Genomic DNA, 27,964 nt, shown 5'->3' on the forward strand with positions numbered 1-27,964 from the left:
TCAACAGAGAACTTGTTTTGCAAATTCCTGTTGTCCCAGTATAGTGCCTGGAATTCTGGACACTTTGAACTATGCTTACAAGACACGCCCAGGAAGATTCCTCTGCTGGGACTCTGGTCGCGTTATCTCCTTCGAGATATGACCTCTCTCTGTGTGCGCATAGGGGCGGTGGAGCTGGGGGTGCCCTTGTGTGCATGAAAGCCAAAGGGCAAACTCGGGTGTTGTCTCAGTGCGGCCACTGTCCACTTTTTTTTTTTTTTTTTTTTTTCTTTAAAGACAGGGTTTCTCACTGGCCTGGAACTTGCCATGTAGGTTAAGGCTGCCTGGCCAAGGAGCCTCACTCTTGCAGTTCTCCGGCAAGGGGATTACAAGAACACGGGCACTACCCCTGCTTTTGTTTGAACATTCGTTTGTTATTAACGTGGATGTTGGGGGATTGAATTTAGTTACTCATCCTTGTGAAACTCCACTGACTGAGTCAGGAGCAGGTGGGATGGGTATCCACTCCACTGGGGCCTGGGGGTGGGGGGGTGGGAGGGTGAAACACGCTGACAGGGAAACAGGAACAGAGGGGAGGTTGGTGGCCTACTAGAAGGCAGGGTGTATGCTGAGGGGAGCGAGGTCTTCATCCTAACGAGCACTGGCCAGTTTCACAAAAGGAGGTGATGCCCTCCGACTTTTCCTCTTGATAGGACCACCCGGAGGAGGCGGCAAGTGCTGAGTTCATCAGGCTCCCACTCAGGAGGGGGGGGGAGAGCAAGCTAGGGAGACATAAGGGGTGACCAGGAACACGGGTACAGCCATGGAGACATGGAGGCATGGGAAAGAGCTGTACGGGGACAGCTGATTTACTTCGTAAGACGTAGGGTTGATGGTAGGGTGGGGAGGTTCGACATGAAACACCGTCTTCTGGACATGGCATGCAATCATGGACACATGCAGCTGTGGCTTACCTGCACAAACAAAGAAGGGAAGTCATGAGAGGAGGGGACTCATTGGGAAGAAATGAGGATGTCAACAGGAGTGGAGGGGAATAAGAGACGGAATTGGGGTGGGTAAGATGGTCAAAAATGTAAGATGGCTCAGCTACTCGAGTGCTTGCTATGCAGCTATGAGGACTATAGCCTATGCAAATGCTACGTGGTTGAGTTCCCTTCCCCGCCCCAATGCCCTCCGCTGTGAGACCGGGAACCCCAGAGCACCTCCCCACAAAAGTGAGCTCTGGGTTTGATTGAGAGACCCTGCCTCAGTAATAAGATAGGCTACCGATGGAGGACGATCTCCCAGCACTAAACTCGGGCCTCCGTGCACATGCTGTGTGCTCACACGTTTGCGCACATGAGCGCGTGCGCACACACACACACACACACACACAGAGATCCGTTGGGGTTTATCAAAGACTACTTGTTTCCCACCTCTTGTACCAGGTGGCTGAGTGACAGGCAAGCAGCCCTTGCTGCTCAAAACTGAGACCATGTTTAGATAGAAACAGTTGGCAGTGGCTGGACAAATTTCTCCCGGAGTTAGGGGAGGGTGAGGCGAGAGTTTCCTCCATATGCTGAGCCAGCAGATGTGTCCTTGGATCGGATGACAGCTATGGGGGTGGGGAGGGCTAGAAGCAGAGAGCTGAGGTAACCCTGCCCAGACTTAAGCCTACACAGTTGCTCTGGCTTTGACGTACATACATCATCTGGGGTGCTCTACTCCAGCCCTCTCTTTTAAAGAATTTCCCTTTAAAGTCCTCTCATGATAAAAGGAGTGTGTGCTCTTTGTAGCTGCGCTGGAAATCTTAGGCGGGGAAATATCAAAAAAGAAGGGGGTGGGGGTGGGGGTGGGTACCCACAATCCAACAGACCAGAGGTAAACGGGGAATATTTTGAAATCTTTCCACTCATTCTTCTCCATGAAAATACATTCACCAAAAGTGAACATTTGAGAACGCTATTCATATCTTTCCACCAGTTTCCAAGCGCATGCCCGTGTTGACAGCTAAAACCCCGTCTTTAGGTGTGTGAGGGTCACAGAAAGGAATCGGAAACCCCACTGTCTTGGCAGAGTTTTCATATTCCACGTGGCTTTGCTGTTCCCACCCCCATCCCCACATATTCCTTCGCCAGCATGGCTTCTACTCTGATCAGACACTTTTAGACACACCAGCTCTAGCAACAGCTTAAAATTTCACATCGTGGGCATGCTTAGTTGCCGGCCAGCTATTACTGAATGTTTAGTCCAATTTGTTTCGGTAAAGGTAGAAAAAACTAAAGAAACCTTTTTCCAGTGGCAACATTTCATTACATTGTTCGTTCATACAGGGGGAGGGCACAGTGAACTTGCGTAGTTAGGAAGACATCTTTGGGGAGCCAATCCTCTCCTTCTACTCACCATGTGGGTCCTGAGATTGAACCTGGATCCTCAGGCTTGGCAGCAAGTGCCTTTATCTGTTTCCCTTCTTATGGACAATTACTAAGACTGAAAATACTCAGTCGACAGGAAAAAACAGTCGAAGGTTCTTGAAAAAAAACGAAAGTAATCAGCTCCATCATCATACAACACAAAGGCAGTGACATTGTGTGTATATTCTTGTGTATGCATGTACATGTATTTGTGTGCATGTGTGTCCATATGGGTGCATGGGATATCATTCCTCATGGGTCACACACCTTTTTCTTTCTTTCTTTCTTTCTTTCTTTTTTTTTTTTTTTTTTTTTTTGAGACAGTGTTTTTCACTTTTACCTGGAACTCTCTCTGTAGACCAGGCTGGCCTCAAACTCACAGGGATCTGCCTGCCTCTGCCTCCTGAGTGCTGGGGTTACAGACAATGCACCAACATGGCCCTATGTCCAGCACTTTCATGAGGTGTCTGGGGATTGGACTTGGGCCCACAAGCTTGCAAGGCAAACTTTTTATCCACCGAGCCATCTCCCGAGCCCGGGTAACTGCTACTTTTTTTTCCTTTTTAAACAAACACCTCTTTCTTACTTATTATTATGTACATCCCAGTTTGGTTTCTGCTGTTGGGGTAAAGACCATGATCCCAAACCGAGTCTATTTCAGCTTATAGTTCACCACCAGGGGAAGGCCAGACCCTGGAGTCAGGAGCTGCATCTGGAGCCTGGGGGAGGGGCCCTGCCTACTGGCTTGTTCCCACTGGTTCCAAAGTCTGTTTTGCTGTTTAACCTGGATCAACTGCTCACGGATGGCGGGTGGGCTGGACATCAGTCATCAATTGAGAAGATGCCTTCACAGACTTGCCTACAGGACAACCTGATGTGGCCATTGTCTCAACTGAGGTTCCTCTTCCAGGATGACTCCAGCTCATGTCAAGGTGACAATACATAGGCAATAGGTAAATAAAATAAAAACTGGCCTATGCAGCTTATTTATGTATCTTGGAGACAGGCTCTCAGGTGAGCCCCACTGGCCTTGAGATTTCTACATACAGCTGAGGATGACACGGACTCTGAGTCTCCTGCCTTCAACTCCTTGGTGCTAGGATTATTGGGTGAGCACTACACACCAGCTCTGTGTGGTGCTTGGGTAGAACCCAGGGCCTGATGTACTCTGGGTAAGTGCTCTGCGTACCTCAGCCCTGGGATAGCCCTTTTAAGTTTTTTTTTTTTCCCTTTCTGTTACCTATCAATCAGTCTATTTATCATCTATATATCTACTATCTAGCCATCTATCAATCTAGCTAGCTAGCTATCCTCTATCATCTATCTATTATCTGTCATGTATTTATCATCTATCTGCCTAACATCCTTCTATCTATTATCTATCTACTATCCATCATCTATCATTCATCTATAATCTATCTTCCATCTATCCATCATGATTATCATCTAATAACCACTCATCATCTATGTACCCATAATTTATTTCTCACCCAGCAGTTACCTATCCAGTCATCTTACAATCTATCATCCACTTACCTCCTTATCATCTATCTTCTATTCGCCATCTATCTATGCATCTATCATCTGAGTAACTATCACCTATCATTTATCTATTAATATTCCGGACGCTGGAGCTCTGAGAGTTCTAAGTTGTCCTGATTTACATAGCAGGTTCTAGGCTAGCCAGGGATGCAAGGTTAAACCTTTCCTCAGATAAACATTTTTTTTTTTTTTAAGTTAATTTATCGTCGGGAAAGCTCAACTGGACTCTTTGCTTATGGTCCTCCAGGACTTGCCTTGGAGAAGGCCTTGGGAGAAGAACCGACGGGTCCATCCCTTTGCCTTTTCTGACTGCAGTATTCACCCTCCAAGACACCCCAGCAATCCTCACATCCCAGTGAAGTGACCGATAAGAGGAACTGAGACTTCCTGCCAGCATCAGGCACCAAATCACCAGCTCTCGGGCGAGCCAGCTGGGATGCGGCTCTTTCTTCCCACTCTCCTCAAGACTTCTGCCAAACCAAAACTGGCCAAACTCTTTACAAACTTAAGGAAGAAACCCCACGAAAAATTACTGCTACTCTCAGAACCACAGAAATGACAAGAGGACCAGATGTAGTGGCTCATGCCTTTAATCCCAGTACTTGGGAGACAGAAGCAGGCTGCTCTCTGTGACTTTGAGGCCAGCCTGGTGTGCAGAGGGGGGTTCCAGGACAGCCAGGACTCCAGAGTTAGACCTTGTTTCAAAATAATTATTGGGGGGAGGGTGTGAATACATTCGAAATACGTATGTATGAAATTCTCAAAGTATTAACAAAAACATAGTTTGAAAGGAAATGGCCGGAGATAACAATATGTTTATTATTTTAAGCCACTAAGGTTTTTTTGTTTGTCTTTTACAATTCATAACATTTTTATTATGTTTAGTTGTGTGAGTGTGTGTAGGGGCAAGAGCATAAGAACAGGGTGCATGAAGAGGCTCCGTGCCGCTGAAGTTAGAATGACAGGTATTTGTGACATGACTGTTAGGAACTGAACTCAGTTCTTCCGCGGGAGCAACCGCAGGGCCATATCTGCAATCCCTCTCTTTAAATAAAAATCAACAACAACAAAAACCACAAAAAAAAAAAAAAAAAAAACACACACACACAAAGTAAACCCTGTTTGTGTGTGTGTGTGCCTGTGTAGGTGTATGTGTGTGAGAGTGCATGTGTGCATGTGTGTGTGTGTGTGGAGAGAGAGAGAGGATGAGAGAGGGAGAGGGCCTGCATGTGTGTGTGTTTGCATACACACATACGTGCCTGAGGAGGTGGATACCCTCGACCTGAAGTTACAGATGGTTATGAACCGCCCAGTGTGAGTGCTGGGAACTAGGCCTAGGTCCTCTGCATGAGCAAGATGTGTTTGTTTATTTGTTTGTTTTGAGAGAGGGTCTCACTACTTGGCACTAGCTGTCCCGGAACTCACTGATGTAGCCCAGACTGGCCTTGAACTCACAGAGATCCACCTGCCTCTGCCTCCTGAGTGCGGGAGTTAAAGGTGTACAATTCACTCGAACTGTAACCTGGAACTGTGGATCAAACCCTTTCTCTCTTAAGTGGCTTTTGTCCGGGTATTTTTATCACGGCAATAGGAAAGGAAACTAAGACCACACTCATGATCCAATCACCTCTCTAAAGCTACCGGCTGGATAGCAAGCCATCAACACATGAGCCTTTTGCAGGGACCTTCATTTCCAAACTTTGATACGTAGTGTATTTACTTTGTCAGAGAATGGTGAGTGACTATAATCGGTTTACATGAGCTAACCCTCCCCAAATGCATACATCAGGTTTCAAATCCCCATTCACTCAGACTGTGACCACACTTAGAGCTACGGGCTCTTTAGAGTAACAGTGTTTTTTTTTTAAAAAGGGAAGCCGCATGAATGCTAAGTTGATATGACTAATGTCCTTGTAAGAACGGGATGCAGACACAAGCTTCGGACAGAGCATGTGCTCTGATTCAAAGAGGCTAGGCACCTGAGAGTCCTGAGAGGGAACCGTGGAGAAGCCAACCAACTGAGGAAGGAGAGTCGGAATTAACGAGGAAGAAGGCTCTACCAGGCAGAGAGATGGTAGGAGTCAGAGGACCAGGACATGTACTGTGAGACAGTGCTTTCTGTAAATGTCAGGGAAACCTGTGCCCGTGAACTTTCAACAGTTGTTGCCTGAACAAGACTAGCATGACACCATCAGTTGACATGCCAACGTGGATGGGGGAAATCTCACAAGACCCCTGCCCCGATACGAAGAGCTGCAGGCAGTTAATGACTGCAGAGACATGGAGAATCAGTCTTCTCCATCGACCAGCCCCCAATGGATTACATAATACCAAGCAGTCAGTCCTAAACACATATATATGTGAGCAACACCAAATGGACTTCGCAGGAGGAGTGTGTGTGTGTGTCTGTGTGTGTGTGTCTGTGTGTATGTCTGTGTGTGTGTGTCTGTGTGTGTCTGTGTGTCATCTGTGTGTGTGTCTGTGTGTGTGTGTGTGTCTCTGTGTGTGTATCTGTGTGTGTGTGTCTGTGTGTGTGTGTGTCTGTGTGTCATCTGTGTGTGTGTGTGTGTGTCTGTGTCTGTGTGTGTGTATCTGTGTGTGTGTGTCTGTGTGTGTGTAGGGGACGGCTATAAAATAGGAGGTCATGAATTTGGGAGTGGGGAGATGGTACAGCAGGAATTGGATGGGGAAAGTAGGAGGGGTGGAGAAGTTGTAAATACAGTTCTCATGTGTGAACCTCCCCAAATTAAAAGAAAAAAAAAATAAATAACATACAAAAGGCCCTGGCAGTGGAAAAACTGGCAGTCATTAGCTCACCTGTGCTTCATGCAACCATCAAGCATGCTCTGAACAACCCAAATTAAAGGAATCCAGGGAGGCGGGTACTATGTTAATGAGCCATAAAAAGTCATTGCAGACCTCCCTTCTCCTCTTCTCTCTCTTCTTGCCCTCTGGGGACCAGACTAGACGGCAGGCTTGGCATACTAGGTTTCCCCTCCCCTTTTACTCTCCCTTAATAAGCTCCCTCCTTCCCGGTAATGCTGCGCCTGACTCTATACAATTCATTATGAAGAGGTATAAGGACCTAGAAGCTTCAGCATCTGCCTCGTAGACTCACATCAGCGCCTTGACCTTAGAATTTTAGCCTCCAGAACTAAGATCTACACTTCTGCTGTTTAAGTTACTGGGTCTGTTGGTACTCTCTTTCAGTGGCTCTGACTAATGATTCTAGCTGGATATCCGAAATTACAAAATGGCAATATTCAATGTATTTCTTCCCGCAAGAGAGAGCTAGGCTAGTCAGGGGTCTCTCTGAAGCGTGGGACTGTTCTGCAGAGGGTCTGGGGGCAGCAGAGGACAAGTGCTGTCCGGCTTCCAGAGGCAGAAAGGGATTGACATTGACGTCACCCGCAGAAGTGTGGTCTCTGGAGTGAGACCCCGCTGGATTGGTTGGCATGCAGAGGCGTGTTTATCAGACTGAGTCCATCTTTGATGGGCTCGGCTCTCCAAAGCAAAGCAATTGTTTGGCTTGCAGAAGCGTGTCCACTGAGGCGAGCCGTCATTGATCAGCTGAACAGAGTTGTATCTGATCCTGATAGCGACTTCCTTCCCTGGCTATGAACCAATAGAGCTTTTACTTAGCTCCCGGGGAACTTTCTTATTCTTGACATACTATTTTTCAGGTAACTGTGGCCCAAATAGACTGTCAGTGGACTGAGACAAGAAGATAGTCAGCATTACTTATCTAAACACATACAAATGGTCCACAGTTGGCATTCCATATGTGTGGGAATTATCATTATTTCACAGAGAGTGTGCCTTCTTGGGGAATTTGCAAATTTGCATGAGATCAGGTCAAGGATGTGTATATGGCCAAATTAATTTTTAATTAGTTACATTTTTTTGTTTGTTTGTTTTTTAAAGACAGGGTTTTTCTGTAGCTTTGGAGGCTGTCTGGAACTCACTCTGTAGACTAGGCTGGCCTCAAACTCACAGAGATCCATCTGCCTCTGCCTCCCGAGTGCTGGGATCAAAGACCTGTGCCACCACTGCCCAGCTTATTTCCTTAATTTTTAACTTTAAGGTTACGCTCATTTATTTGTTGTGTGTATGGGTATGGGTATGTGTACATATATACTTCACACAGTGTGCACACATGCACACACACACACACATATATACATATATACGTGTATGTATATATATACATGTATATATATGTATGTATGTATGTATGTATAAGTGAACAGGATGAGCTGATGCAGATGATGTTGACGATGAATGGAATCCTGGGTCCTTCACAGCCTACAATTATGGGAAATTTTCCATGGAACACTAGAATCCTTAAGTTTGGACTTAAGCATGCTTCTGGCCCTGGAGAAGCTGTTGGGACAGAATAACCCAAAACCAAAGTGAAACCAAACCAAAACAAAAAGCAAAGGAAAAAAAAAAAAGAAAAAGAAAGGAAAACAAAACAAAAGGTGGGGAGGCCAGATGGACTGGCGAGTGTCGAAAGGTCCAGTAAGGGTGAGGAAAAATATCACTTTTGAGGGTGACAATATGGAGGTCGCTGTCAACCTTGACAGGAGAGTTTTCAATGGAATGGAATGGCAGCAGGCAGACCTGGCTGAGGAATGTGTGTACGGAGACTAAGCGGTCAGATCTTCTGAGCTGCTATGGCCCTCACCGGCAACTGAAAGAGCTGTCACACACGAAGGTCCAGCAAGAAAGCAAGGAGATGGTTCCACCTGCGTGATGCTAGGCTTGGAGAACCTCAGAGGTTGACTTGGCCGCTTAGACTTCGTTTTGACGCAGGTGTGCAGGCATTCAGGACTTTGGGCAAGAGGTAGTAATTACAGTTGGGCTTTTCTTAATGGCTACTGTGTGTGTGTGTGTGTGTGTGTGTGTGTGTGTGAATGGCATGCGTGTATGTCTGTGTGAGTGTATATGTATGAGTGTGTCCATGTGTGCATCTATGTGGATGTAAATGTTTATGTGAAGGTATGTGTACATACATATGTATGTGTATATGTGTATGTGTAGATTAATGTGAACACATGTATGTATATGTGAATGTGTGCATGTGTGAGTACATGTATGAATTGTGGGAGTGTGTGTGTGTGTAATGGGGGCTGTGATATGATAATCAGGGAAAACATATAGGAAATAGCATCAGCGGCAACAAGGGTGTGGTCATGAGGGCAGACACGGACTTCCATGAGAGGTCAGACTTCTTAGGCAATTATGGAAATGTGGGGATAGAGCCTAAATCAGACATCTGTGCCAATGCTCTCCCGGAAAGGTAGAGGCAACATCACTGAGAAGGGGCGGAAAGAACGGAAGAGCCAACAAGATGGGGGGGGGAGGGGAGATGCGGCGTAGTGCAGTCTGCTGGACATAGCATGACTGTCACACTCATGAACTCACAACGGCTGTGGTCACCTGCACAAGACCTGACCAACAACACCAAAGCGCTGAGAATTCTGGCATAGGCAGACAAGGGGATGCTCAAGTTACCACCTCACCGAGAAGCTACTGGCAGTTGGTGACTTCTGGGGAAGGGACGGCCATTCCTCTTTGAGGGTATGCCACCAGTAGGTTACCCATGACGCAGTGTCTGCCCCAAACCCGTGAGAATGTGGGCAGCAATGATTAGACTCTGTTTATTAATTAAAAAAAAAAAGGACATGAATATGTGAGGGAGACGTTTTTGGTGGAAAGGGGACATCCAGGAGAGTGGGGGCATCTAGGGGAGCGGAAGATGGATATGATCACGATACATTGTATGCTTGTGTGAAATGGCCAAAGAATGGACACAGATAAATTAATAACATTTATAACAAACTTTAAGAAAGTTAAAGAAATGTGGAGAGGTTGAGGCTGAGGTGTGTGATCCCTGAGGGCCTCAAAGAATCCACAGGGGGCTGAGGGTCCACCAGGGCCTTCTGGCCAACATCCTCATCTCGCATGCCCCCCCCCATTTCTGAGGTAAATGCAGGTCGGGACTGTTACACATCTCCCTTGGCACCTAGTACACAGGATTGGGTATGGAGAGAAGGGAAAGATAGCTCTGCTTGGGGGAACTGCCACAGTCTCTTCTAGTGTCCCAGACTTCCAGAGATGCACACTTCCCAGCCAGCAAGAGACGCGCCTGCTACAGCTCTTCCCGACCAAATCCTAGTTCCTTGTTTTCACCATATTGGTTCTCTGTTTTGGGGAAGCTGATAATCCCCAATCATGTTGTAACACAATAGCTCTATTCCCCCCCCCCCATATCGATCAGCACAGAAAATGGGCCCGATTCTTACGTGTTGAGCTAGATTCTAAACTACACCCCAAGTAAAGTTGTAAAGTCATAAGAATACTTTCAGGGGGATGGTAAGATGGCTTTGGTGCATAAAGGAGCTTGCCACCAAGCCTGATGACCTGAGTTCAATCCCCATAACCCACACAATAGAAGGAGAGAACTAACGTCTGCAAATTGTCCTCTGACCTTCATGCATGTACACTTTCCTCCACCACACGCAATAAATAAAAGTTTAACTAATTTTTTAAAGAAATAAATTCAAATTATTTTTAAACTTTCACTATTATGACCTTGTATCTGTAAAAAAGTACAAATATGTAACACACACATAAACACACAGTGTTTTTTTTTTTTAAAGGGGGTATACTCTGGTTTTCATAAAAATGTAGCTTCCAGATGCATTTAGGTAGCAGAATTTTTAAGTCAAATGTTGTGTGCTTAAAAGGCCTTCTGGTCTCTCCTGACAAACTGGGCTTCTAGCTTTTAAAAAAAAAAAATCACCTCAGAGACCTATGTGCAGGACCTACCATGGATTTTCATTTCAGAAAGGTCTCAGGGAATGGATTAAGGACACAAATGCTGGAGGATAGGACATGGAACAGGAATTCAGGCTGGGTTTGTGCTGGCCTCCTCTGTGTTGGAAACAGTGAGGTGAAGTATGAGGGAAGAATTATTTTAGGAGACAGCATCAAGGAGGCTGGTAATCGACGGAATATACCAGGTGTGGCAGGGACAATATCTATGTTTCCCTCTGGGTCCCTAAGATGACACTCTGAGGAAGGGAATCACAGTCTGGTGTACACTTCAGTTCTGGGAGGAGGAGTAGACAAAGATGTTAAGTTCTGAAAGTAGAGCTGGTTTATTGTTGTCTTCTTCTTTGTGGGACTCCATGAAACTTGAAAATGGTTCAGAAATCAGAGGAAGGGCAGGGGGAGAAGGGCCAGATAGTTAAGGGCTTCCTGTTACAAGCATGAGGACCTGAGTTCAAATCCCCAATGTCCATGTAAAAAACAAAACAAAACAAAAAGCAGAAACAAAAGAAAGAAAGAAAAAGAAAGAAAAGAAAGGAAGAGAGAGAGAGAGAAAGACAGAAAGTCAGCCAAAGTGACAAGGACCTATTATCACAGTGCTGTAGGCAGAGACAGAAATATCCCTGAGGCTCACTGGCCAGCTGGTCTAGTTGAATGAGTGAAATCTAGATTCAGGGAGAGACCCTGTCTCAAAAACATAGACAGAGATCGATTGAAAAGGACCCCCGATGTCAACCGCAGGCTACATACACGCAAGGGCAGGAAGGGCGATCCACAGGTGCTGCTACCCACTGAGCTACCTTGCCTGCACCAGCTTGCTTATTTGTTTTAAGGGGAGGAGTGTGATGAGATGGACTTTGTTTTTACTGGAAGTCAAGACATCAGATCCATTCATGTGGATCTCCCAGGAGTGGATAGGATCCTGGGGAGACCAAAAGAGTGTGATTGGGGATTCAGGGTGGGGTTTAGAAACTATGAGTTTTGATGACCTCAACACTAAGGCTTTTACCATCTAATCGGGAGGATGACTTTCAATTCAGAAAACCTTACAAGGACCACTAAGGGAGGTAGCTCACTGGGAGAGTGGTTGACCAGCATGTATGAGGTCCTAGGTTCAATCCCTGGTAACAGGCATAAATAAATAAAAATAAAACCTAACAAGAACCCAAAGAATTTGTCTAAGATCCTTAGACAAAGATATGACCTTGATTAATTCACTATTTCACAATTTCCTCCCCTATTCTTGTCCAAATGACAAAGTCTGGAGAATATGAATTGTCCAGACTGGTGATCTAGCTGACAGGGAGCAAAGAGTTGTCCAGAAAACGGAGACTAACCTAATAAGAGACGAGACCTTGACTCACACTGAGTATTTATAATGCTGTGGCCACAATGTTTATCTATCCATCCATTCATCCCTCTATCTAGGAAAGGATATATATTTTGTGAATGGGATGCTTAATCAGACCACAACATCTATCCATCCCTCCATTCATCCCTTTATCTAGGAAAAAAATACATACATACATACATACATACATTTTGTAAATAGATGGTTAACCAGAATGGCAAGAACAATTCATAATAAAGCACCATGTTGATCATATTATCTGAGTTTCTGATGAGGTAAGGAATTGGCAAACTATGACCCATTGGTCAAAATGAGTTCACTGTTTTGGTATGGCCCACAGGCCTTAGTTTGTTTTTTTATTTGTTTGTTTGTTTGTTTGCTTGCTTGCTTGCTTATTTGTTTTTGAGATAGGGTCTTGTAGTCAGTCAGAATCGAATGGCCAGGCCTTGTTCAATTCTAACCAGTTCCTTCATGGGAAGGAACTGTCATAAGAAGCGATATTGGGCAGAATATTGTAGAAATTACATGTGGTGGGAGGCAGGGGGGTTGAATATATTCGTGAGTGTGGTTGTGTGCCCAGCATTTTTTGTAGAGACCAGAGGGCAACTCTTGACAGTTGCTTCTTTCTACTTTGTTTTTGAGGTATAGTCTGTTCTGTTTTTTTTTTTTTTTTTTTTTTTCCTACCACCCTGCATGCTTCATACCTAATGCTAAGTGTCCAGGAAGCTTCCAGGAGAGTCCCTTATTTCTGCTGCTCGTCTTGACAAAAGGAATGCTAGGATTATAGATGCTCATCACCACCCCCTCCTCCCTTTTTAAAATGCACTCTGAGGCTGAGTTTCTGTTATCAGACTTATGTGGGCAGGGCTTTTTACCTACCCAAGCATCTTGCTGGACCCAGATTATATTTATGACTATTAACGACCCCAACTAAAGGTCTGGAATTTTCATTTACTTCAGTCAATAAATTTTCCTTTTTATTGAAGCCAATTTGAAGTTAAAATATTGTTTTAGATCCCAGGTCATTTATGTGTCTCTCTCTCTCTTTTCCCCCATTGACAGTAAATTCTATGAGACCAGATGGAAAATATATCTTGTTCACCAGTATGGTCTCCTTGCCTAAGACCATGTCTGACATTGCAAACACTGCTCAGTGTATGTGAATGTTTTTATTATTCATTTGATATTGATCTCACCCCAATCCCAACAGGCTCATTTCCATGCAACACAATGTTTGGTTTTATTTTAATTCATTTCTACATCCCCCAGACTCCAGTATATGTTCCATATATAATAGCTCCCTTTGTACCACAAGAAATAAGAGAAGAGATACCACATCTGTTTTAATAACAGTTGCATCCTGTGGACCCAGTACTGCCTAAAGTACAAAAACCCACTCCCTAATCCCCATTGATAGAACCATAGACTAAATGGATTGATAAATGGTGAGCGTGCGTGAAGTAAATGCCACTATGTTTGGTAGAAGCTTCCAGAATGAAAATCTGTGACTTTATGGGGTCTGGGAAGAGTCCCATTACCAACTTTCCGAAGTTCTGGAGAGATGAGCAAAATCCTTGCATGAGCCAACAGTGAGTTAGTTAGGGTTTCAGAGAGAACTCCCTTCCCCCACCAATTTAGGTTGGCTCCAATTTTTCTGGTTTAGTCCCTCTCAAGAGCTGTTAGCTGTTGTTAGCCAGAATCAGGTTCATTCTATTACCATGGAAACTGCAGCTGGAGTGGGGAAGGAAGGCTAAGGAATGGGCAAGGATTGAAATTTTCCAGCTCTCCAGGCAGGCTGGCAGGGTGGGGGTGAGGGGGGGAATACGACCATCGGGTCTCAATAAACTTAATGAACATTCGATGTTTAATAAGGTTATGAGACCAAAAATGAACCATGCTACTGTATGGGAGCTCTCAATTAAGACGCCATAAATAAGGACTGGAGAAACAGCTCAGTGGTTAAGAGTTCTTACTGCTCTTACAGAGGTCCTGGCTTGGGGTCCAAGCACTTATGTTGGGCAGTTCAAAAATCTACCTGCAACTCCAGACTCCAGATTGATCAGATCTCTCTGGCCTCTGAGGGACACCTGCACTTATGTGCATATTCTCTCCCCCCACACACACAAAATTTAAAGTTTATTTTAAAACAAACAATGATAAAAGCACTACAAGGCACAGCTTTATAAACTGCAATTTGTTGGGCACGGTCTCCTGATGTCCTTTGACTATGTAATTGTTTGGAGGTGCTTATTTTATAAATTCCATTACAATACAGTTGTCATCCTTCCTCCAGCTCTTTTTTTTTTTTTTTTCTAAAAGGAGAAAAGCCGTCTTCCCCCTTAGACTTAACAGTTGCTTTAGGGTGCCAGACAAAATACAGGACAGCCAGTGTATCCAAGTTGGACATTCTTGTGTGTGTATGTGTGTTTTAAATTGTTTATCTGAAATTCAGATTTAGCTGGCTTATTCTACGTTTCTCTTTTCATTTGCTAAATCTGGAAGCACAAGCTCTCACACTAGGCTGCTTTGTAGCAAAGGCAACACCGGCTGTGTCAACTCCTCTATTAGACCATTCACCTAGCAGTAGCTTCAGACACTGTCCTCTTTCACATTAAGTCAGCCACTGGGAAGAGTTATTGAGTGGGTTAGGAATGCGGTTCAGTTGACAGGGGTGCTTGTCCAACATGAATGAAATCCTCAGTTGGATACCCAGACTCAGGAGGGGAGAGGCAAGATGATCAGAGGTTCAGAGTTATCTTGGCTATCATAGCTAGTTTGAGGCTAGCCTGAACAACATCAGATTTTTGGTTTGTTTTTTTTTTTTTTTTAAAAAAAAAAAAAAGAAAGAAAGAAAGAGAAAAGCATGTCGCAGAACACCTATTTCCTGCCAATTACCACTGTAGATGAAATAAATACTTCATGGAACCCATGTCTGCTCCCTCCCTCAGAGCCATAAAAAAACCATATATATGCCTTTTCCCTCTCCAACATGATGAAATCTATTGAGAATATGATTAAAGTAACTGGGAACTTACTGGGAAAGGATTGTAGGTCCCAGTGTAAAAGGAGTAAGCCCAAACGTGCATCTCAAAGAACCTCAGATCCTTGGGCCTAATACATAGAGGCCATTTGTCCATTGCCTGTCTTCTACAGAGGAATCCCTGAGTGGCCTAGAGCAACGGGCTTGTGCAAACACTGGGAGCCTGACTTGGAAATAGATGGAGAAAGTGGGCCAGATGCTTGCAGAGAGTGCCTGGGCCCGGAGCTCATAGCACCCAAGCAGGTGGCTGTCACCGGTGGCGGCCCTCAGCAGCCCACTGGGAGTCAAGGGTTCACCTGATGCCTGCATGGCCCAGATTCCCCAAGGGTTCAAAGATCCCTGGAACCAAAATGAACAGTAAAAGCCTGGGGCCTTCTCCTACCCTCCCCCCAACCCCAACACAGCTGATGTGTTCTCCGAACTTGGTGTTCCTCATTAGCATGGGCCAGAGTGGGAGAAAACCTGCGAGAGGCTAGCCAAGATACCTGTCCTGTAAGTCTCTTTATTGAAATTTGACTCACGGAAGTCAAAACTGCACCTAGCACACAACTCAGTGTGGTTGTTTTAAGGAAATTTATGGAGTGGCAGTTCCTTGCTGCCAATCTGTTTCCGGATCAGCTGTGGGCCATCGCCAGCATTTACTTTCAGAATGCTCCCATCCACCCTTCACCAGGAAGAAAACACACACACACACACACACACACACACACACACACACACACACACCCTTCCCATCAGCCCACTTGTGTGGGTTGTGGCTCCCAGCCCCCAGGGAGGCACCAATCTGTCTTTAGGTCTTCCATTCCCAACATTTCATTAAAAAAAAAAAAAAGATGGATCTTCACAGTTGGTTAACCCTTCTTTTATCGAACCAGCCCGTTCACCAGGAGTTTGGGACCACCCTTAAATGCTTTAAAAGTTCAGAAGTGGACTGCCGGGCATTCAGGTGAGCTACTCTTGAGTGTGTCTGGAAGGAAGACGGTCTGGTCACCCCCACCCCCCCACCCCCTTAACTTTGGCTTCTTTGGCCGAGTCCTCTTATCCTCCATTGAACACGCTTGTTATTTTCTAATTTACTGATAAGGATGCTGACTTTGCTCTGTGTCTGGCTCGGCTTTGGATCCAAGCCTTCTCCCTTGCTAGGTCGTGCGACTCTTGTGCCATGGTTTGCAGGGAACACCGGTTTCTGGATTAAATGAGTTAACTGAAGAGAAAGTTATTGCATAGACTGAATCCATCTGACTGAAGACATTAGCTCTCCATTTCCTGCAGGGTTTCTTCATTTTGTCCACCCATCTATCTATCCATCTATCCATCTACCCAACTCTTCATGAACTCTCAAGGAAAAAAACAAGAAAACAAAACAAAAAAAACCAGGCTGGTGTGATGGGAGATGCCTTTAATCCCAACACTCAGTAGTGGAAGCCACTAGGCTCTAGGCTCTCTGAGTTTAAGGCCAGCTTGGTCTACACAGAGTTGCAGGCCAGTCAGCACTACATAATGAGAGACCTTGTCTCAAAACAAACAAATATGAAGCAAAGGCTAAAATCCTAACCAAGGTTAATAGCTTCAGGATGGCTATTCTAACTGTCTAGAAGTCTCCTGAGATATATAAAGTTTGAAATGGGGCAAGTGTTTGAGTTGCTATTAATCAAGCTCTGTGATGTTTTTATTTGTGAGTTGGGCTCTGTGGTGTTTTTGTGAGTTGAGTTCATTATCTCTGTTCTTAGAAAGGAATCTTTAAAAAAAAATTTTGTATGTGTGTGAGCGTATATGTGGGTACATGCCTGCCATTGTGTATGAATAGAAGCTAGGGGACAACTTTCAGGGGCTGGTCTCTTCTTCCAGTGTGTGGGGACTCTGGGATCAAACTCAGGTCACCAGGCTTGACAGCAAAGTGCTATTACCCACTAAGCCATCTAGTCTACCCTACCCTAAAGAGGGTCTCTGGCCCAGGGTGCCTCCCAACTTCCTATATAGTCAAGTATGGTTGTATGTAGTGCTGAGGATCATACCCAGGTCCCAGAACATGCCAGGCAAACATTTACCAACAGATCCACACCCCTGGCTGGGATCCTGTGTTTGGGGAGAAAAATGATGATATTAAATATTGTTGGCAAGCCCCCCCTTGTAATTTTATAACACAAAATTATTTGCTCACTTGCAGTGGGTGGGAATTTATTCCTCCCTCCTCCAAGATAATTTTTGATAATTTTGGCATTTAATATTTTTTCAACAATGGCTGTTCAGCTCTGGAAATGAGGCTTTTGCTTGATATATGCAGATTTATTTGCCCATACTCAAATGTTCAGAGTGTAATCTGAAGGAGTAGAGTCCCGATTTCTTTCCGATGGATGGGTTTTTTTGGGCAGTTTTCTTAACCTTTTGAGGCCCAGGCTTGGGGCACAGAAATGGGTAACAATGGCATGCTCCCTTCCCTGTCCGTCGGGGCGGGGGTGGGGGTGTGGGGTGTGGGGGGAGATTAGCTACAAGCCTCAGTGTAAGCTCAGTACCTGGCAGCAGAGAGAAGGTTGCACAACTGTCAGCTGTTGTTATTTTCATTATGCTGAGTTCCTTCCAATTAAAATCGCTTGGGGATTGTAAACCTCTGTGAACCAGTTAATTAAAATGAACTGGGAAGGACTCCACTGGTTCCTAGGCCTTGGCATGCTTTGTGGAACGGATGAATTATCTGTTCCTTGAAAGTTGGAAGGAAGTTTCTGCTCCCACTGAAGTCACCATTTCGAGTCATGTGTTTTCTTCCCCTTGGGGGAGGGAGGCCTGTTTTTGAATAGTACTTCCCCGACATTTAAATAAGGTTTTTGGTTTGTTTGTTTTGGTCTTGTTTTGTTTTTTTAATTTAATCCTAAGAATGGGGTCAGCCAATTCTTTCTGTAAAAACCAAAATGACAAATTTTCATACCTTGTGGCACATACAGTACCTGCTTTTTAAAGGTCTGTTTTTAAAGTGTGTGTGTGTGTGTGTGTGTGTGTGTGTGTGTGTGTGTGTGTGCACGCCTGAGTGCAGAGGGCAGGAGGAGGGCATTAGATCACCAGAAGCTGAACAGGTGGTTTTGAGCTGCCTATGGTGATGCTGGGACTTGAACCCCAGTCCTCTGGACAAGCAGGGTGTGCTCTTAAGTACTGAGCCCTACAATTTGGGTTTTAATGGTGGTCAATTACTTAACCATCAAGCCATGTGCAGCTGGACCCATTGCCCCAGCCTCTCAGTACCAGCCCTCTTCTGGAAAATGGGATTTACTGATAGTGCCTGCTGTAGACAGGTGTCATGGGGATCTGATAAGGTAACAGCTATTAAGCCCTTAGAGGTTTTCCTGGCACCTATCAGCTGTCGATATTAGCTTGATTACTTTGGAATAAGCTATACTTGGGGTTTAAAATGCCTGTGGTGCGTAGTTAAGATGTCTCTCTCTTCTTTTGCTGCTGTTAAAATGCATAATGCATGAGAATTATTCCTCGGAAGGGTGAAGCAAGTTGTCTATAAAATGACAAGGGCTTGGAGCACATTTTGATGAAAGCGTTCCTTTGACATTGCCAAGTTCTTAGTATCTACCTTTCCAGGATGATAACATTTCATTATGGCTTTCAAATTTAATAGCCTAGAAATGTACCTAGTGGTTATTGAAGAGTTCAGACATCTGGCAGATTCTGGTTTGATTCTGAGACCTGCCATCCTTGCTAACTTGTAAGCTGGAGGAAAAAAAAAAAAAAAAAAAAAAGATACCAACCTTTCAAGGCTCATCTCTCTTCTGTGAAGGCTAGCTGGAAAGGGCAGTTATCTCATTGGGTCGTTACAGTAATTAAATACAACTTGTGTAAAGAGTCCGGTTGGGGGGGGCACCTACATGCTGTAAAATTTTAATGTGATAGCTATTATTTTTTACTCTCCTCCAGGGCATTCACTCAGGAAGATCCATTTAAGATTAAAAGCCATTTGCTGGGTTCTTCAATGAGCAGTGTTCCCCTATTAGTGTGGGTGCGAAGTGCCTAACTGTGGGGAAAGATGACTAAGAGTTAAGAGTACTCTTCCAGGGGACCAGAGTGGGTTGGCAGCATTCACCACATACTGTGGTGTGAGCTGCCTGGGACTCCGGCACCAAGAAATCCCACCCTCTCCTTTGATATACATACACACACATACACGCACACATGCATGCACACACATAATTTATAGTAAAAATAAAAAAAATATCAGTGGGGCTATCTGACTCAGAAATATTGTGAGGATTAACTGCAAAATAGATATGCTGATGATGCACGTCTAACACATAAGTTCTCAATACTCATTTTTATCTCAGGCATTCTATAGGTGTGTGTGTGTGTGCACGCGCACGCGTGTGTCTGTGTGTGTGTGTGTCTGCATGTGTGTGTGTGGTATGAAAGTGTGTATAGGTACATGTTAGGTACATGTTTGAGGTGTGTGGAAGCCCAAGGATGACATTGGTGTCTTTCTCAATTACAGTCCCTTCTATGAACTCAGGCGGAGACTCTCTAATCAAAATTTTCAAATCTACATTTATAGTTTCTGATTTGTGTTTTACTTAGCCTTTGCATTTGTTGACTTACTGTGCGATGCGTGTAGAGGTCAGAGGACAATGTGTGGGCGTTGGTTCTCTCCTGCCATGTTGAGCCATTGTGACAGGTTCCACGTTTAGCTGTGGCCTCCCTGTTGTATTCCCCCGTTCCCTTAGCTCTGTCCTGCGGTAGGTAGGACAGTCAGGTAGGAATGGATTTTTCTCTTGTGCCCCACTGAGCTAACATTGTGGTTGTGGAAGTCACACTCCTAGTTCTCACCATGTCCTAGAGCACTGGCATGTGACGGTGGATAGAAATTATGGTGGCTTTCAGGACATGAGGGGGATTGGGATGCTAGCATGCCTAGTGGAGATTCCGGTGGTATACCGGAAGTTGTGGCTCTCTGAACTCTGTAGTTTGTAAATGGCTGGCAGGGCCCGGAAAGAGTCTGATTCCTTTCTATTAATAATTCTTTAGCTGACATCTCATGGTGTGTCTGTGTGTGTTTGTATGTGGGTGTGCACATGCATACATGCAGGTGTGCATGTGAAGGCCAGGGGACAGCTTGAAGGGGTCAGTTCTCTGACGCCATCATGTGGGTCACAGGCTGGGACTGAGGTCATCAGGCTACGATGTTAGTGCCTTCACCGGGTGAGCCACCTTGTTGAGCCCCAGGAAGTATTCTTCTAATATTTGGACTTAGCTGCAGTGTTGTGGAAAAAGCTGGTTACCCTTAACGTGAATGTTTAGGTCGTGTAACTCCTTGAGCAGTAAAAAAAGAAATTTAAGTTTTTCTTTAAGAAAGCTTCATTGGGCTGGGCAGAGATGGCACATGCCTTTGATCCCAGCACTCTTGAAGCACAGGCAGTCGGATCTCTTGTGAATTTGAAGCCAGCATGGTCTACAGAGTGAGTCCCAGGTCGGCCAGGGCTATACAAAGAAACCCTGTCTTAATGTATTGAAAACCCCCCCAAAAACAAAAGAATTCTTCCCCGAAAAAAGAAAGCTTGGTTAGATTTTCATCACAGAGGAACTGGATGTAGGTCTGCATATGAATTCATGTATCAACAAAACACCAAAACACACACACACACACACACTGAGTCCCAAGAACTTGTTTATTTATTTTGTAAATTAGTGTGTATTGTAATTTGACTATTCAAGCACCGAGCCAGCTAGTCCTGAGGATTTCCAGAGCTCCGGGGGAGACCTCTAGAGCTCCCCACTTAACATCTCCACTTACTTTAGAATAAGCAACTCAGCTGTTACATATCCCAGAGACCTCTTCCTCTCATGCCTCGCCTGCATCCTGCATCTCAGATATCCACTAAATAAAACTTCTGTCAACCCAGTCTCCCCAGACAAGATCACAGGGCTAGTGTCTGATGCCTTTTCTCATTGCCACACATACACAGATCGTTAGCAAGATTTATTTATATAGTCTTCAAAGAAAGGCTAGAAACTGTTTGCTTCTCCCTGTCTCTGCTGTTACTGTGCTCAGAGTCTGTTGTTCTCTATCTAAGCAATTGCCTCGAGGCTGGCCTTTCCTCTCCTTCTTTTTCCTATTTCTGATCTCCTAGCTTCCCACAGAACAGCCAGGATCATCTTGAAATGGATGGTGGCAGGACGTATTTAAAAAGTGTTCAGACACCCCTTACCATAGTTAGGACTTTAGGATTACATTTTTCATAGCTTTTGCTCTTTTTTTTTTTTTTTCTTTAGATTTTTATTTTTCCATTTTCATGTGGGTGTATGTGCATGCATGTGGATGTGCATATTTGCACTTGTGCGGCTATGTGGGTTGGTGCATGTGAACGTGTGTGTGTTGGGGAGGCATGTATATGTGTGTACATATTTGTATGTGTGAAAATATGCGTTTGGGTCACATGTTCACATACGTGTCTGCACATGTATGTGTGTGTACATATTTGCATGTGTGAAGATGTGTGTGTGTGCGCGCATGTTTGCATGCTCACCACACATGTGGAAGTTCGAGGCTGATATCTACAGTCATCCTTCACCAATCTTCCATGTTATTCATTAAGGCAGGGCCTCTCAAGCAAACCCAGATCTCTCTGACGTGGCTGATGTGGTTAGTCTTGCTAGCCAGCTTGCTTTGATGACCCCTGTTCCTGCTTTCCCAAGCTGGAATTACAGGTATGCTGCCATGCCCACCCAGCATTTATGCTGGTCCTGGGGGTCTGAACTCTGATTTCCATGCCAGAACAACTGAGCCATCTCCCCAGGTCTTTATATTTGGAATTAAACTGAAAGTCTATTGGCCTTGACTCCCGAAGAGTAGTTCCCTCTTCCATACCCATGCAATCTCATCAGTCCCAATTCATGCCCCACATTGTCCTCCAGACATTCTAGTGGTTTGTCTGCCTGCCTGCTCGCCTTTTTTTCCTTCTTTCTTTTATTTATTTTTCTAGCAGTTATGGTTTTGTACAGCGTAATTTTATCCATCTGGAATGTTCTTGCTCTTCCCACACCTGGCTCTTCTTAAAATTTAGTCTTAGTTTCCCTTCCTCAAGAAGTTTTTTGTTTTTTGTTTTTGTTGTTTTTGATTACTTTGTGTCTGCCACAGGAGCATACCCTCCCTCCGCCATTGCATTTTCCTCCCCCTCCCCTCCTCCCTCCTCTGCCTTCTCCTTCTGAGTGTTTAGCATGATCTTTGTAAGTTTATCTGTCAGCTTACTTACTGGCTGTGTTTTCTAAGCTAGAGACTAAAACTCTAAAGGCATAGTTAATTAAATAAATGAGTTCACATGGGAGCCACTTTAATTTCATTCAATGACCTGGCATTTGCCCTTATCAGTAGTAGGGACCCAAATAGTGACTAGAGGACAGCTGCACCCACTTTTACTTATGTGGATTCTGTCTGTTGATATCAGTGGTTCCTGACTCACGATGGCTTGACTTGTATTTTATTTCTGACTCTAGGATTGAGGGAGTGCAATTTGCATTCACTGGAAATTGTATTTTGAATTTTGATCTTTTTCCCAGGGTACCAATATGTGCTATGGTGCTCTCTAGGGAATCTGGGCAGGAAGCCATCACTCCTAATCAGCCACATGAGCAGGAGGCTAAACAACAGATACCTTCTTTTTAAATTTTAATTTTTATTTTCCTTTTTTGGGTCAGGGTCTCATGTAGCCCAAGCTGGACTCAAACTTTAGCTAAGGATGACCATGGGTTTCTGAACCTTCTGCCTCCACCTCCCAATTGCTGGATTATGAGTGTGTATTACCACGTGTAGCTTTGTGTAGTACTAGGGGTCTAGACAACTACTCTATCCACTAAGCTACACCACCAACTACAAACAGACATCTCAGTGTTCACATTGTTAAGCTATGTTTGGTAGGTGAGTTTTTTGTTTTTGTTTTCTTTAATGTCTTTAGTTTGTATGAATGTTTTCCTACACACACACACACACACACACACACACACACGATATAGATATGTACCACATTAATGCCTGGTACCCAAAGAGTCCAGAAGAGGTCTTTGGATCCCTTGGTACCAGAGGGGAATGGTTATGAGCTATCATGTGGGTGGGTGCTGGGAATTGAACCCAGGTTATCTGCAAGAGCAGCGAGTATTCTTAACTGTTTTGAGCTTGAGATATTTTCACTTTACAATGAAAGGGTTTACTTGAACATAATGCCATTGTCAGTAGAGGGGCATCTACTTTTATTTAGAAGTTAAAATGCTGGGGCTGGAGAGAAGGCTCAGTGGTTTCTGCCTGTCTAAAGGACTCAAACAACATGAGGGACAGCTCTCCCTCAGTTGTCTGTAACTCCAGCTGCAGGGGATCCATCACCTTTCCCTGGCCTCCTTGGACATGGAATTCATGTTCACATGTTCTGTGCAAGCACACCACACACACACACACACACACACACATTCACACACACACACCTACACAATTAACTGAATCTTAAAAAAGAACTAGAAAAGTCTAACCAAATAATTTTAATTTTAAGGAGATTGAATCTATGGTTGAAAGTCTCCGAAAAGAAAAGCTCAGACATAAAGGCTTCAGTTATAAATCCAACCAACTATTTGAGAAAGAGGCAATGTTCACACATCTCAAAGTTCAAATATACTGCAGAGAAGGGAATGCTTGCATACCCATTTCCCAAGGCCAGCATTATGCTAACACCAAATCTAGGCCATGATACTACAAGAAAAATAAAGGTTACTTTTCCTGATGAACACAGAAGTAAAAATCATCTACAAAATACCAGCAAATTAAGTTTAGCTCATTAAAAGTTTATGTACCATGCTCAAGGGGAGGGGAAGGTGGCTTAACAGTCTAGTCATGCTCTGTGGCATAGGCATACTACATACTACTTCATTTGAAGAGGATCAACTCATAGCTCTGTAGATGGAGAAAGAGTATTTAGCCAAGTTCAACATCTTTTTGGAATAAAGACCCAGGGAGCTAAGTGTAGTAGGCACGTGCAACTCAACACAACAAAGGTCATTTTTGCTAAACCCACAGTAACATAATGATAAAACAAAATACATAAAGTTTTTCCTCTAATAATCAAGATAATTTTTTTTTGACAAGGTCTTTCTATGTCCTGGAGCTCACAATGTAGACCAGGCTAACCTTGAATTTACAGAGCTCCTCCTGCCTCTGCCTCCTCATATACTGGGATTAAAGGTGTATGCCACCATGCCTGACAAGACAAAAACTGCATTCTTTTACCATGTCTTGTCAATGTGAGCCTGACATTCCTACCCAGAACAATTACATCAGGAAAAATAAAAGGCATAGAAATTAGAAAACAAAAAGGTAGGATGATCTGTTTGTGGCATATATATGAAACTCTAAAGATAATATAAAAATAGCCTGCCAGAATTAATAGATTAATTCAGTAAACTTGTAGGGTCCAAAATCAAAATATTGAAATCAGTACATTGTACGTCAACAATAGACTTTCTGCAAAAGAAATCAAGACAACCAGGCCAACAAGATGGCTCTTTGGGTCAAGGCGATTGCTGCCAAACCCAACCACAACCTTAGTTCAAACCCCTGGACCCCATATTGTAGCAGAAGAGAACCAACTCCCAAAAGTTGTTCTCTGACCTTACATACCAAGGCACACTTGAAATCTTGTGTGTGTGTGTGTGTGTGTGTGTGTGTGTGTGTGTGTGTGTGTTAAAAAACAGCCAAAGAAGACAGCTCCATTTACAGTATCGCCTTTTAAGAGTATTCAGGAGTAAATTAAAGCAGTTAAAAAAATGTATGCAGTGAACACTGGAAAGCACTGATGAAAGAAAACAGAATAAACAAGTGAGGATTTTCCTCGTGTTTGTAGATTTGAAAATTATTATTTAAACATCAGAACCATGCAATGTGGCCTATAGACTCAAGAAAGTCATTGAAATCCTAATGAAAAAAAAAAAAAACAGTTTTTATAAGCATTATACAACAGACAAAAAAATTAACTAAAAATGGACTAAAGATTTAATTGTCTTTTGGGCAATTTAAAAAAAAATGTTAGATACCTAACTCACAGAAAAAATAAAGGGGGGGGGCAGGTGCTAGTTAGGAAACCAATTTGAAGCTCCACACGATAGAGAAAAGTACAAAGACCTCATAGGAAATTAGAGAAAACGCATATAAGCCGTATACCTGATGAGGAGTTAGCATCCTAAACGCATAAGGAACTCAATAGCAGCAACAAAAACAATTGAAAAAATGAAATGAAATCACTTTATTCTAATTAGCTCACTGACTAAGACATCACACAGCATGTTTAAGGAAGACATTCAAACAGGAGCCAGGTCCCAAACCCTATCCATCCCGGTGAACTTCTACGTAGTGAGAAAGACCATGGTAAAATCCTCCAGCTTTGCCAGGGTTTTTTACACTGTCGCTGTTACGTACATATTTATGTATTTACACACACACACAGAGCTATAACAGATTACAGACTAGAAAAACAATTGTCTTTATAACCTCTTTCATGAATCAAGTGTCCTTTGCTTGCCTTTAATTTAACCCTTTCTCATCACCCGCTATATACTTTCTTAATATTACATTATAATTGCACTTATATCTGTATATATGTGTGAGTATATGCATATATGCAAAATTAATTAATATATGTTACACACACACACATATACATTATAGGCTGAGACCTATATATGGCAACCAAAGTGTTTTGTTTTGCACACCCATGTATACATTATAGGCTGGGATCTATATATGGCAACCAAAATGTTTTGGTTTTCCCTGAGTTTTGGTCACTAACTTTATATTTTCCAAATCCATCCATTTCCCTGCAAATTTTGCGATTTCAGTTTTTCTTCACAACTCAGTAATAGTCCATTCCTCTCCCCCCACCCAAGGAATTTTAAGATAACAAAGGACTATAATAGCTTTTTATCAGCAGGCACCATCAGGTACGTGAAAGCATCCTCAGTGATAATAATCATGGGGGAAAGGCAAACTAAAACCACCACAAGCTGTTACCTCATACCTTCTAGAATGGCTGTTTAAAAAAAAAAAAAAAAAAACCAATGTATGGGCATGGATTTAGAGAGCAGAGAAGTCTTGTTACAGAGATGTAAATAAATATAACCATTATAGAAAACAATATGGATGTTCACAAGTATATATCAAAACATACCATTGCATGGCACAAATATATGCAGTCGTTACCTACCGATTCTTACCTACCTTCAAAGACAAGAAGTCAAACCATTTTAAATGTGCAGCTACTAATGTAAAATAATGGTAATAAACCCATCACAAGATAGGGATAATACTTTAAGTGAAAAAGACTTTTTAAAACAAAAGATTACCTGGTGGTATCACTTTACACCTCTTCGAATCTCTTCAGATCTCTTCAGCGCCAGACTTGATAGGGAACAGCTGAATTCTCCTCTGCTGGAGCCTTCTGCCTGTTACGGCGTCACAGGTCACACTGCCTCAGGAAAAGGTCACTGTACACTTGGAAGCAACAACCATTGTAAGCAATGAAGACAACACCATGTGTGTATGTGCATGATACATGTTCAAGAGTACATGTATGTGCAGGTAAATACTAGGGACCATTGTCTGTTTTCTTCCTGAATCACTTTCCAGTTTATGTTTTGAGACAAGGTTCTCTCACTGAACCTGAAACTCACCAATTAGGCTACACGGGCTGGCCAGCAAGCCACAGGGATTGTTCTGTCTCCCCAGCACTGGGATTACAAATGGGTGACCAGCTTTTTATTCTGTTGGTGCTGGGGTTTGAAGTTAGGTCTTCATACTTACAGGAGCTCTACCAACTGAGTCATTTTCCCAGCCCAAATGGAAATATTTTTCACTGATGTGGTCCCATAAGTTTGTGAGTTCATACTCTGAGCTAAAATCTATTTTAGTATAAATTTGGAATGATAGAGATGTTTTATAATAATGTTTAAGACACGTTAAGGACAGAGATATTTAATGACAATGGATACATTCTTTTCAGTTTTAAGTAGAGTGTTTTATATATGTCTCCCTCATAGGTGAATATTATATGGATACTGTATGGTTTCAAGAATGTTGAAAGTAGGGGCTAGATAGATGTGGCTCAGAGGTTAAGGGCATTTGTTGCTATTGTAGAGGACACAGGTTTAGATCCCAGCACCTACATGGAAGCTCACAACCATCTCTAATTCCAGTTTGAGGGGGAATATAATGCCCTTTTCTAGCTTCCTCAGATGCAAATGCATGCATGTATGATGTAAATACATACACAAAGGCAAAACATATATATATATGTATATATATGTTCTAAATCTAAAAACCAGAATTTTAAAAAGCAACCAACTGCTTTCATTAACAAAAGAAGAAATTATTATAATATTCTAATAGGTGGAGAAAAGTAGAAATGTAATGGTAGTAAAGAGCTGTTTGAGCTGTTTGACATACTGGCTAAGAATTCTGCAGTGTAGAAGAAAGGACATCCCCACCCCCACCCCCAACTGATCACTGATATTTGAATTCTAAAGGCTGCGGAAGAAAACCAGCAACCTTAGAAAGAAACATTATACCTGACTTGTCTTTGATATTTGGCAATGAAGGAATAATATTGTCAGGACAAAGAGAAAACATAGAAGCAGAATCTTTAAACCCTTACCTGGCTATGCTGTTACTCAAAAATATCTTTTAAAGGTGTTTCAATGAGGGGAGTGGGGAATGAACCTGGAAGGAAGGAGGGAGACTTGAGAATGAATGACGTGGCAATATATCGGTCCATATGATTAATATTT

At 43.4% G+C, this 27,964-nt stretch overlaps 1 long non-coding RNA gene across 1 annotated transcript; it reads right to left on the reverse strand.

Moving 5' to 3' along the window:
• Positions 1 to 781: 781 nt before the first annotated feature.
• On the reverse strand, positions 782 to 27,889 carry LOC127239016 (uncharacterized). The gene is made up of 3 exons (XR_007835946.1): positions 27,832 to 27,889; positions 26,525 to 26,672; positions 782 to 953 (listed from the first exon to the last, which is right to left on the reverse strand). It is a non-coding gene; the product is annotated as an uncharacterized LOC127239016 (long non-coding RNA).
• Positions 27,890 to 27,964: the final 75 nt, after the last annotated feature.

The sequence above is a fragment of the Phodopus roborovskii genome, unplaced genomic scaffold (assembly GCF_943737965.1).
Source record: "Phodopus roborovskii unplaced genomic scaffold, PHOROB, whole genome shotgun sequence".
Lineage (NCBI taxonomy): Eukaryota > Metazoa > Chordata > Mammalia > Rodentia > Cricetidae > Phodopus > Phodopus roborovskii.